This window comes from Hyaena hyaena, unplaced genomic scaffold (assembly GCF_003009895.1).
Source record: "Hyaena hyaena isolate Hyena2069 unplaced genomic scaffold, ASM300989v1 scaffold_346, whole genome shotgun sequence".
NCBI lineage: Eukaryota > Metazoa > Chordata > Mammalia > Carnivora > Hyaenidae > Hyaena > Hyaena hyaena.
The window spans coordinates 922,759-932,632 of record NW_024080978.1 but is presented as its reverse complement, the minus strand read 5'-3'; positions in this window follow the sequence as shown (position 1 = coordinate 932,632).

Genomic DNA, 9,874 nt, shown 5'->3' with positions numbered 1-9,874 from the left:
GCTTCCTGTGTAGAAATAGAAAAATCCATATAAATAGTAAAAGGCCTACATTTTTATCATGAACTATGATACTTATGTTTTGAATACTTAAAGACATACTGGGGCTATAATTCTGATATAAATAGCCTATTCGAAAATGAGAATTTTTTAATTATCTAAAAGGAAGGTGAAGAAGACATCAAAAAGATTGATTCTTTTAAAACTTTATTCTTCTAATCTAAATATATATATACTTTATATATATAACCTCTCAGTTCACAAATCCCTTCTTCGAATCAGGTTGTCAGGACTATAAAACCACACTAACATCAACAGATACATACTGGATTATTCACACTGCCCCTGTGCCCAGCCTGATGTTCTTACTACCATTACCTGAAACTATGGCCTTTGCTTTCTAATTGTTCTCCCTGCTCTTCCTTAATCCACCCTATTCCAAGTTTCAGATTACTCTGCCTATAACATAGCTTCACTCATGCCACTCCTCTGAGGGAATAGCTTCACATAGTAGTACCATTGCATGCGAACCATCAACACCCTGCCCCAACCCATGGGAAACATGACTCCAGCTGCTTTCTCCAGGCTTATTTCCTACATTTTCCCTTCAAAATCCTACCCTTAAGACAATCAAAAGATGCCTGGGTGGTTCAGTCGGTTGAGTGGCCAACTCCTGATTTTAGATCAAAGTCATGATCCCTGGGTCATGGGATTGAGCACCGCATTGGGCTCTCCACTGAGCATGGAGCCTGCTTAAAATTCTCTCTCTCCCCCTCCAAATCCTCCCCCAACTCAATCATACTCACATAAATAAATAACAGTCAAGATTCTTCACCATTGCCTGGAACTACTCTTTCTACTCTGTCTCTGCTCAGATTATTCTGTTTGAGATGACCCTTTCCAATTCTAACCTTTTCAGATCCATTCAAATGTCCTTTCCTCCCTGAAGCTTCTCTGATTCAACCGCCTTCTTCATGACCCCCTTCCATTACTAGGTATATCTGTGACAGCGTGCACACTTCCTGGTTTATCTTTGATCTATTTGCTTTATCCTTTTCCCTTCCTGATCTTGTTTGCATAGTCTTTCAGAGGAAGAATCATGCTTTTCATATATGAATGACCCCTAGCAACTAGCATAATACCTTTATGGATTAAGTCAAATCAATTTTTAATGTGAATAAAGAATCTTTATCTTCTTTATATTCAGGGTTTTCTTTGGCAGGTATTGCTGTAGTTCTAAAACACAAAGAGCTCCTGGGTGGCTCAGTCAGTTAAGTGTCTGGCTCCTGATTTCAGCTCAGGTCCTGATCTCATAGTTTGTGAGATTGAGCCCCACATTGGGCTCTGCACTGACAGCTTGGAACCTACTTGGGATATTCTCTCTTTCTCTCTCTTGTTAGCATACAGGCACACACACACCTATGCACTCTCTCTCAAAATAAACAAACTTCAACTCAAAATGAAGAGATATTTGGAAATTTTTAGAATTTTTAAGTTTCTTTGGTTGTTGTCCTTACAAATTGACTTTCTTTAGACAACATTCTTAGGAAGATGATATAAAAAAGAAGAGTGATCAATCTTTCTCCCATTGCTTATTTGTGAGGCAGAGAGAAGACTCTAAAATAAACCCAGAGCTATGAAAATGCCTCTAAAGGGTATTGGAATGTTTTAAAACAGTCCCCATAAAACAAAAGTTGCCTTTCTTTTCAACTGGCCTTCATTCAAACACTTCTCATTTTGTTGAGCTCTCTTTACAGCAGAGCCTCCTGATGATAGAAAACTCAACTTTACATTTTGCCAGTGGAATTGCTTGGCACTGGAATTTTGGCTGGATGTTCCCTTATGAGAAATTCACTTTTAGTATGCATTGTTGAGCATCTTACTGTGTATTTAGATAAAGCTTTTATTGCATGATTTCTTGGTTTTTCTTCTTTATGAAATCCAGAGAGTGTAAATCAGCTCTTTTGACTTGTACATATTAATTAGAGCAATAGTTAAGAAAGGGCATAAATGAAATCCTTCCTTCCATTAAAATGGAGGTCAAAGTGGCATATTACTACCCCGCAGGGAATTTAACCAAATTTAAAGAAGCAGTGAGCTGTTTGGAATATATTAGGCTCTGGAGAATAACTAAACTCCCATAAACTTTCTGGGAAAAAACCATACTGTATAATAAGGAATGCAGAATGAAAAAGCTCTCAGATTTTAAACTATTAGATCATGTCATAATGTTTGCCACTGTTCCTCATAAAAATGCTTATTCATTAAAAAAGAATTTCTTTCCTATTGCATCTTATACTACTCATTTGTTTTGAGGACTTAAAAATTTTTTTGTTTTGCTTTGTTTTGGCATTTAGGTACACTGTTTTCCTCTATTAGATATTGATGTCTGCCTGTTTTAATTTTACCCACACTTAATCATTGTATAAGAACTATAAAATGTAATATTCTGTCACCTAGATCTCTTCAGACTAAAATATGAAAGAACTTTTACCTTGCATTTATCGACGTCTTATATAGAAACATTCACGGCATTTGATGAGCATTTATAATGAAGCTAAGAGAGACATCAATCCATACAGTATCAAAGGTAGGATCAAAAATACCACAGAGGCTCAAATGATACTCAAATTCTAACAGGGTAAAGATCGATTAAAAGTCCTTCATTTAAGTCTTTAAAAATTAATGGGCAATTATGGAAGAGGGCATGTATATTGAAAGTAATTCAAAGATGTACCAAATGAATAAAAATAATCTCCAAGCTATTCTAAGCCTCTTAAGTGATAAGGAAATAAATCCCCTGTCAAGAGTGACATGGCTAAAGTAACAAGGAGTGTAGCTGCCCAGAACACACATGTGAGGTCTCCAGCCTCATATCATTGAGTCACCACACCACCACCCAAGGGACTGGGGAGTATTAATGGACTCTAATCTCAAAATGTGAAGTAATTACAAAAAAAGATGTTCTTTTAAATCAAATTAACAGAACTATAATGTCCAGCACTAAAGAGAACATTCTCTATGGGTCATACCCCAAATGGAGGTTTCCATAGTTCTAGATACCATCTCCAGACTACCAACTCAATAAAGCAGCTTCAGCTTAACATCCTTTGTTTCACTTTTCCCAGTCCCTCACTCTGTTCCTTGAGCTCACTTCTGAAAAGAAGCATCAGTACCTATGTCCTTGCCTCACATTTCCTTTTGAGAAGAAATATGCTAAGATAAATAATAAAATTTCTTATCTCAGGTGTTCCAAAGAATACACTCAGGAAAACCAGGAGCTAAATGCACTCCTTCCAACATGGAATATAATCCAAAATCCCTATTTTGATCTCCTATAAGAAAATGTGAGGCAGCAATGTGACTCATATAGCCTGGTCCCCAGATATCTTGTCATGCTCACATCCTATCTCTTTCCTTTCCACTCTCTTCACTCCAGGACTGCTGTTTTTACTTTTTAAACACTCGAAGACGTCCCTGCCACTGAGCTTTTGTTCTTGCTATTCCCTCTACCAGGAACAGATATTTGCCCAGATACTGGCATGACTCACTTTCTCATTTCATTCCTATCTTCATCTAACTGTCGCCTCAGCAGAAATACCACCCACAGTCCCTAAAATAACACCTCTAGTCACTTTCTTTCATGCAGCTCTACTTTTCTTCAAAGCACTTATCTCTATATGAAAGCACTTTGCACTTATGTGTTTATTGGTTCTCTCTTGCTTACAAGAAAGCTTCACACAGGCAGACTTTGTTCATTGCCATGTTCTTAAGACCTGGGAAATCTATGTACCTTTGAAAATGAGTGTGTTCCTTATCATCTTCATTTTTTTCATTTTGTTATACAGCCATGAAAATGCAATCTCAAACTAGTGTTTGGAAAACATTGTTCCGTAGTAATTTTCTCAGCATTATATAATGCCTGCTCTCATTCCGTTTTTCCTTTGCCTCTTTTTGCTTTTTCTCCTCACAATCATTTTGAGAATTCTTCCTCTTCAACATCAGATTTGATCTTACCCTCCACAAAACCTTGTTAATGGTCCATATCATCAGGTTGGAGTCTCTGTCCTGTGGGTCTTTGATCTGTATTCTGTGCTCCCTTGACTGAAAACATGTCATGTTGGGACATGATCCTTGCACCATTGTACCACCTGACTGAGTTCCTTGAGGGGAAGGACTCTGTCCTCTGACACTCACTGTATCTTTAATACCTAGAGCAGATCCTCTCTCAAAACTTTTATGCCACTGCCAGCCTAGTCTGATGCACTGTGTTGTTGAGAACAGTTTTCCTTTCTATTTGTTCAAGTTTTTAAATTCCAGGTAGTTAACATACAGTGTAATATTAGTTTCAGGTGTACAATATAGTGATTCAACAGTTTCATGCAACACTGGGTGCTCATCGCAACAAGGGCACTCCTAATCCCCATCACCCATTTTGTCTATTTCCCTATCCATTTCCTTTCTGCTAACCATCATAGGTAAGAGTCAATCCTTTGGTTTGCCTTTTTGTTCCCCTTTGCTCATTTGTTTTGCCTCTTAAATTCTACATATGAATGAAGTCATATAGTATATGTCTTTTTCTGACTTACTTCACTTAGCATACTCTCTAGCTCCATTCATGTCACTGTAAGCAGCAAGATATTATTCCTGTATATGGCTGAGTAATATTCCATTGTACATGTATGCCACTTCTTTATCCATTCATCAGTAGATGTACACTTGAAATGTTTCCATAATTCAGCTACTGTTTATAGAAGATATAATGCTGCTATAAACATCAGGGTGCATGTACCCCTTTGAATTAGTATTTCTGTATTATTTGGGTAAACACCTGGTAGTGCAATAGCTGGATCATGAGGTAGTTCTATTTTTAACTTTCTGAGGAAACTTCATACTGATTTCCAGAGTGGCTACATGAGTTTGCTTCCCCACCAACAGTGCAAGAGAGGATGGGCTTGGTATAATCAAGTTAGGTAGCTGGTGTTGGTGTTGGGTTGCTTCCAACAGGCAGCTCTGTATTTATGCTGAGAGGTAGTAGGGGGCATATGGCACCAGCCAGTAGAGGTGTCTCCTTGCGTACTACCTCTCAGGGACTATCTATGAGAAGAGTGAATAATGTCCCCACTATGTGCCACAGGTGTTCTTCAGACTGCTGTATCCATACTGTCTACCCCCAGGTTGTTTGCCTGCCTACTCACCGGGAGGAGCAGAGCAGGGCCCTCTGGGCTCTATCCTAGCCAACCCTGCTGACCTTTAAAACTCCAGGTGTTAAGTCCCACTGGTTTCAACAACTCAGGAAATTTAGCCCCTCTCATTTTCTAAGACAATGGTTTTGGGGAAACGTTCTTCTTGTGCTTTCCCCTGTGTGCTCTTCTCTCTCTTGCCCTTCTCCACGACCACAGTTCCCTCCCCTCTGTAGCACCCTTGATCCATTTCTCCCCTAAACCACGTCTCTACACTTTCTACCTTCTTTATTATGGCCTCTTCTCTCCCTTTAGTTGTAGAGTTTGTTTTGTCAGTCTTCAGGTCTATTTCTGGGGTATTTAAGGTGATTTGATAGTTATCTAGTTGTGTTTGTGGGACAAGAAGAGCCTAGGGTCATCCTGCACCACTGTCATCTGCCTCCTGAAGCTGCTGTTTTGTCCTTTCTTATAAGAATCTCTTATTTCTCTGTCAAATGTGGTTTGTCCCACAGGCCCTTTAATGGTGCAATCTTTTTTTTTCCCTTATGTTTTCATGGCTCGAGTACAATGAACCATAAATAATATAGTATATTATTGGACAGCTTTAGCAACATTTTTATATAACTATATCATCTCTGGAGTTTGTTTATACCAGGGATTTCACCACCAATCCAGAGAAGCTCACACCTTTAGGACATAGAGACCCATCTACTTAGCTCAATGTAGCCAGTGTGATCTTTTATAAACGTGAATCTGATCAGGTCACACACTCCTACTTGCTATCCTGCTTCCCCTCACAGCCTTTGCCAGTGCAATTCCCTTTTCTGAAATTCCCTTTCTTCCCCTGCCCACTCCCATCACACATATCTACTCATCTTTCAATCTCACAGAAACCCTCTATTCTCTGTGACTATTATCTCTGTATTATGGGCATTTATAGCACCAAACACCTCTCCTCCCAGCATCTTTCTCATTTGTAATTTCACTTTGATCATGTTATAAATGTCTGTTTCTCCCCCAAAGAGTAAGCTCTGAGAGGAAAGAGGCTGTAGTTTTTATTCAGTTAGCATGGTGTTGGATTCAATAGATAGTCAATAAGTATTCATAGGGTAAATGAATGAATGCATGAACAAAAGTCCTTATAATCTAACCAAGTTCCCAGTGCACAATAAAAGGATTGCTATGGAAAAAGAGATCACTTTTCAGTTGTCTCCAGAGGATTTTGGTTTGTAAAGGAGACTTAAATTCTTACAGAGTTAAAAAAGTTGTAGTTTTTTGAACCTGATCATTTTTAGAATGCTAGCCTAGGCTGTAAGTCAAAGGGAGAAAGCTTTATGCTCACAAACCCCAAGGGGTTAAGGGCACGATCCAGGGAACCTAGAGGGAACGTCTGCCACTGAAGCATGAAAAACCTGGTGTAAAAGGACTTTCAATTCTGGTCCACTTGTTAGGAATTCTAAGTTTTACAGTCCTTGATCCTCTCTATATCAGATTACTTTGTAAGTCAATTGTTTCCTCACCTCAAAAGGACATGATTTTACTTTTTTTTTGATTCAGGTGTTGAGTGAACTGAAAGACAGAGAATAAAGGGATTAATTAAAGTAAGATAGCAATGGTCAAGTTTGCTCTCTGCTGAGTGTATCTCCCTCATCTTAAATCTTCTTAAACCACATGCAATTAATTCAAAAGCCTGAGGGCACTTGCATGGAAAGGATAATGGGGTGAGACTTTAAATGATATAAAGTTCTTAATGTGAAGTCTCTCTGCTTTATTGGTTTATGTTAACACCTTACTGATTAATCTTGTGATGACTGAAGCTGTTTCTATTCACGGATATCAAATTGACTGAATCTATTTTATTTTTGGACATTTTAAATTCTTAGTCACCAAGCAATTGATTGAATTGACTGTACTGTAATATAAATCTTATAACTGCAGAAAGTACCAGATTGGTCATTGTATAATTCAATGGATATTGCAGACATAACTAGTCTCTATGATATTTCCAAATATTTTTAAAGAAGCAGATGTAGACATGATACGTATGCAGCCATAGAAGACTAATTTGTAAATTACCTCCATGTACAATGGTTAAGAGACTGATTTGCAAATTGTAGCACATCTATACAAGTGCTGGTCTGATGCAACTTTTAAAATACTGTTTTCAGAGATAAGTTAATGACATGGGAAATGTTCACATAATGTTAAAGGAAAAGGCAGGTGACAAAACTATAGAGAGAGTATAATCTAACAATGTTGGGGATATATATATAAAGAAGTAATTAAGAAGGGCATGTAGGTAGGAGAGAAAGAGAAGGGAGGAAGGAGGAGGAAAAGGGGCAAAAATACACCAAAATGTTACCATTGGTTAACTGGATGATGAAATTATAGGCATTTTTTTTCTTTTACCTTCATAGATTCCCTGTATTTTCAAAAATAGCCTGTATACTACTTTTGTAATCAGAAGAAGTCAGCATTTTAAAAGTTAGTATACATATTCTATGATCTTCCAATGAAGAAAATAATCTTCAGAAAATTCTCATTGTTTGAGTAGGCTAGTTGTAGAGAAGTGGGAAGGAAGAAAAATGGCCACCCAAAGTCTTCTGCCACTACTAAATCATTCACTGACTCTCTCACTCTTACACATGCACACTAACTCACTCACACAACGATGCTCCTTTAGGTTTAGTGCCTTGACATCTAAAAGCTGTGCTGGACCAGAGCCACTAACTGTAGAACTCCAACTATGTGTTCTTAGCTGCCAGTAATCTAGAACTGACGCATCATTTGAAGCAGAGAGTCCTTTCCATTTTTGAGTCTACAGGCTCTGGTAACCAAAGTGCTGTGAGGCCACCATCAACTGTGAATAAAGTAAAGGGGAAAAAGCAACACAGAATGACTCACGCAGGAAGGTCTGTTCTATGATGGAGTCTCCATTTCTAGAAGGATCTCCCTTCCCTTTCCCTTTCTCTTTCCCTTCCCTTTTAAAACAAAGACTATCCTCCCCATTTACCAGAGTAGTCAGCCTATATGATGTAGCCTGACACTGTGGACGTTTACACAGATAAGCCTTTCCCTCAGCCTCTTCCCAGGACCACAAACACTTTTTGGAGAGCCATGATAAAGGAAAAGTGGAAGTGGTCCTGAAAACATTCTACAGAGCAGGCTATAAGATTGCAGTGTACAGAGTAAAATGAAAATATGAGACTTCTTCAAAAAACGGGAAAAAAGTGCCATTAAAAGTGCGAAAACAAAACTTTTTCCTTACTTCCTGGTCTTTCTCCTGACTTGACATGATATGGATTTTGTTTGTTTGCCATTGGATGTCATTCTAAGTAAAGGAAAAATTAAATTTTTTATTATTAGCATGAATTTTACCATTCTTGTTTGTATTGTGCACTGCCCATTTGCAAACATAGAAGTGCTTAACTCAATTGCAGAATCACCAAAATTATAAAATTCATATTTTGTAGCTTGTACATGTACATACATATATTTTCCTTGGCAGAACAATGAAAATGGTATGTAAGATAATTGTTTAACTCCTTGATATGCACTCATTTTACCAACTCTCTACCTGAAACTTGCTGAAGAGTAAGGAAGGAAAGGAACTATGGTTTCTCTATCTCCTTTTCCTTCTGTCATCATTTTCAGCATAAGTGGCTGGCTAATACAGGGAAGTAACATGAACAAGAAAGGATTCCAATATAATTTCTTGGACGTATATTGGAAAAACACTCTTGGTGTTTATCCTTCACTATTCATGCAAAACACTTCACTTCACACTTCTGGTCAGAGAGAGAGAGAGTGAGAGAGAAGGAGAGGAGGGTATCTTGTACCACTAATTTTCTAACAGCAGCTGGATATCTTATAATTTAACTTAACTCTGATACCATCTGGAGACCCCACAGGTTAAGGGCTCAGTCTTACAAGACTGTCTCTCACCTCTAATTCATATGCCAATCTCAAGATCCAGTTGTCTCCCTTGTTTCTGATTGAGGGCTATAAGTTGTGGTTCTCATGATGTCCTCTTGAGTTCACTAATAAGCTAGAATGGCTCACAGAACTCACGGAAACACTTGTATTTACCAGTTTATTATAAAAGAATATGGTAAAGAATACAGATAAATATCCTGATGTAATGCAAGGTATGAAAGTATCTCAAGCAAAGGGGCTTCTTGTCCCATGGAGTAGGGGTGGGTCCAGGGGTGTGTTCAACAACCCAGAAACTCTCCATACCCCACACTAGGGATTTTTATGGAGGCTTCTTCACATAGACACAATCTATCATTATCTCAGACTCTAGCCCTCTCCTCTTTCTGGAGGATGAGATGTCAAGGTGAACATTTCAAGCTTCTACTCATGGATTTGTCTTTCTGGTGACCAGTCCATACCCTGAAGCTATCCAGCAGTCTACCAAGAGACACTACAAAGAAACGCCTATCATCTAGGAAATTTCAAGGGATTTAGAAGCTGTGTCAGGAACTAGGATAAAAAAATAAACATATGAAAGATGCTAAGGGTTTTAAGAGCTTTATGCCAGGAACTGGGGCAGACCAACATCCGTATTTCTTTCTTTTCTTTTCTTTTTTCTCTTTTCTCTCTTTTCTTCTCTCTCTCTGTCTCTCTCCCTTCCTTCCTTTTTTAGTGAAAGCCCTTTCCTTTAATTAATTGTTTTTAAGTTTATTTATTTA